Below are 3,525 nucleotides of genomic sequence, written 5' to 3'. Positions count from 1 at the left end.
TCTACCTAGGTCCATTCATAAGCTGAGACACTGCTGGGGATTACGATAATGCCTTACACATCTCTGCTTGTGTCCAACAGTGATCATCAGTTTAGGTATAGTGATTCCTCCAGGAACTTGTTGCTCTGGACATAACGGCAAGTCGTTGTCATTTCATGCATACTAACAGGGGATATGAGGTCTGCCTCCACCACATTCCATACATCAGAATCAGCCTCCAGCCCCAATATTTTTCCACCTAATCCCTCTAATTCACTTTCGGGCATCCATTGAAACCCACCGTCATGGCCTGCCCGTATAAGTTATTCACATCCAAATATAAAACGTAACTTGAATCAAGGGATACGTTGAACCCCTCACCCATACATGAATTATTTGGCTTGGTGTGTCGATGGACATACTGGAAAAGTCCCCCACAAAATCCGCTCTCAAAGAAAAGAAGCATATCAGCGTTAGTGCTCCACCTCGTTTTCTTGAGCATCGTATCCCAGGACGTGTATTAAAAGGCGCAGTCCAGGGAGTACATCGCCATGCATACACTCCGGAAACATCCGCAAACAAGTGCACATCGGTGTCCACGTATAGTCTCGCGTATTCACCCAAATTGGGAATGTTGAATTCCCTCCAGACATTGACGGCATGCTCATAATCTGCACTAGTTGTGGCATCGCCTGTGAGAGTACTGGTAAATGCAGATATGTTTGGTAACCTGGTTTCGTGGAGTTTTGCCTTTTTATCGAGATGGTAATAAGGGAAAGCTTCTTTCCTAGTCGCAAGCTGAAACTTTTCCTAATCGGCGTATCCAGATCGGCTGATACACATATGCTCTGGAGTTAAAGTGTCAGCCAGTTTCTGGAATGGTGCCTGCATAAAATGTAGCGTGTCAAGGAAAAAAAAAGCACTCCGTGTTCAGGCCACAAGTGGCCCATCGGGACCATCCGACCGCCGTGTCATCCTCAGATGAGGATGCGGATAGGAGGGACATGTGGTCAGCACACCGCTCTCCCGGTCGTTATGATGGTTTTCTTTGACCGGAGCCGCTACTATTCGGTCGAGTAGCTCCTGAATTGGCATCACGAGGCTGAGAGCACCCCGAAAAATGGCAACAGCGCATGGCGGCTGGAAGGTCACCCATCCAAGTGCTGGCCACGCCCGACAGCGCTTAACTTCGGTGATCTCACGGGAACCAGTGTATCCACTGCGGCAAGGCCGTTGCCCGTGTCAAGGAAGCCGAGCGTAATTTTTGGCGTCGTTCGTTTGGAGAATGAAATATACTACTCAAGACTCTCAGACAGGACATTGACATGATTTTTCTCCCAGCCTAAATTAACCAATTGCTCAACAAGAAAATGTCACATACACTTAAATTATGGAGGAAGACGGATACGTGTCGTGGTAACTTATACTTAAAATTGCATGTGTTGTGAGCTGCACTGCGGAACTTCCCTGTAATATGACAGTGGTACTTACTGGGAGTTTCAGCTTTTCTAACGGCAGCCCACAGATATTACCGCATCATTGTATAATTTTGCATCCTCCTCCGATTCGCTCATGGGGATGGTGGTGTTGTAAAGCCTACCAACATCCCATGCCAAGAGAGTTCTTCAACCGCAGGATTATCCATGACATAAGATTCATAGCGGTTAAGACTTGAATCATATGAACATATATGAACATGCAATTCGGTACACTGCCACATACCATACGTGATTTTGCATGAAGGTGGTATGTGAGGTTAAGAGGTTCCCTTCACAGTGGGTGACAGGGGTAACGAGACATTCGAAGTCTGTGTATACAGCAAACGTACATCGTTCCTGGTGATGAGCATTCTTGAATGTAATGAACCTGTTTTCTTCTGTAGGCAAAACAAAATGTACCGGTTCCTTGGATTCACAGTCCTCCAGATGTCTTTTTAAATGCAGTTCTTCTGAAAAGGTATTTAGGCACTTCCAGCAAATGCCATTTCGACAGTTGGGTGTAAAGGAGGTGGGATATGTCTTTGATCCAAACATAATGCTAATTATCACCTTCAGAGAAGACCGGCATGTTTACATGAAGATCACGCTCACCTGTATATTTCGAAAAACGGAGTGGTCCAGGTACAGTATGCTGGTACTGCTCTTCTGGCTTGCTTTTCTTCTTCCTCTTCTTCTTCTTCTTCGGGCGAGAAATGTGAACTGATATCACAGGATCTTGTGCCTCAAATATTAGGGTGTCTTGAATCTTTACAGGGAACTCGAGGCCATCAAAATTATAGCCTCCAGAGATTTTATTCTTTGGTACAATGCTCTTTACTGCACTGGAGATAGTATCTGTATTTGGAATTTCTCTCACAAGCCAGGACTGACCATGCGAAACAAGCGTTATCCTTTTCATTTTGAACGTTAATGAAAGCCTGTTTGTTCTTAATACCCTCAGGGAGTTTGATATAACTCGGCCCTCCATTTAACGGAACATAGACAGGAATGTAGATATCATAGAGTGGTATTGAGCTGAGTACTTTAGCTGAACCTCTTACTTCCATCTCGGATAACCAGGCCATTATAGCACCCAAGGTGGATTCACGATACCATTCGGCGATCAATGTACTCCAAGATATAACACTATTAACATCCCAGATGTAGTGCTGGCTCTTCTCCTCAGCAGCAACTCGCAGTTGAGTAATGCATTACATTTAATGGGATTATATCTCGGATCATCTAGGGCTTTGAGGAGCTCTGCCTCCTGCACCAGGAGGCATGAATCTAGAAACCTGACTGGGTAGAGATACAACCCGGCCGGATTCTCAGTTCTAGTAAACGAGATACGCCCCTCAAACGCCATAGCGACCACCAAGTGTTCTAGAGGAGTCATGACGCCGCTAATCTGATGACCTTCACTATCAGGATGGAATACGGCGCTACCACTAGCCACAGGTTCATTATTATAAGCACCACAACTAGAAAACGACTGCATCCTCCCGTTAGATGACGATGTTGGGTAGTAGGCACCTCCATGGGGGAGGGGTATGCGCCAAGACACATGTACATTTCGCTGCTGGCGAGGGCGAACAGCCGGAACCGGAGTAGAAGGAGGTGGTGGCGGTGATATTCTCTGGGAACACGCATGCAGTGGATATGACGCTCACTGATGCTGCTGCATTTTGGAGTCTTCACTACCGCCAGCCTGGGGATTGGGAGATCGTTGCTCTGACTGAGCCACCCACAGACGGCAAAGGGTATGCAGTGGTGGGAGGGTCGGCAGTGCAGCAGCCGCAGCTGCTTCTGCTGTTTGTCGCACGGCAACGAGTTGTGCTTTGCACGGCAGTGCACACCGCTCGGATGCGTGTTTGATACCTGCCTCGCAACCACCACTCTAGGGGCACATGCCATAGCAAGCTGTTGTCGTGGCAGTGATGGTGGCACCTCTGCAACGTACAAATAACGGAAAAAATTAAGTACAATGCTCAAACGTTTTGAAATATATACTATAAACAACAATTAAGCAAATCAGCATTCCAGAATAATAATTATATGCTGCAATGAT

General features: G+C 46.5%; 1 pseudogene; it reads right to left on the bottom strand.

The window, feature by feature from the left end:
• Positions 1-1,100: 1,100 nt before the first annotated feature.
• LOC126199873 (5S ribosomal RNA) lies at positions 1,101-1,217 on the bottom strand (annotated as a pseudogene).
• Between the last annotated feature and the right edge of the window lie 2,308 nt (positions 1,218-3,525).

Source organism: Schistocerca nitens, chromosome 8, assembly GCF_023898315.1.
Source record: "Schistocerca nitens isolate TAMUIC-IGC-003100 chromosome 8, iqSchNite1.1, whole genome shotgun sequence".
NCBI lineage: Eukaryota > Metazoa > Arthropoda > Insecta > Orthoptera > Acrididae > Schistocerca > Schistocerca nitens.
The sequence above is the reverse complement of the archived record's forward strand: the minus strand, read 5'-3'. Positions and strand labels throughout refer to the sequence as shown.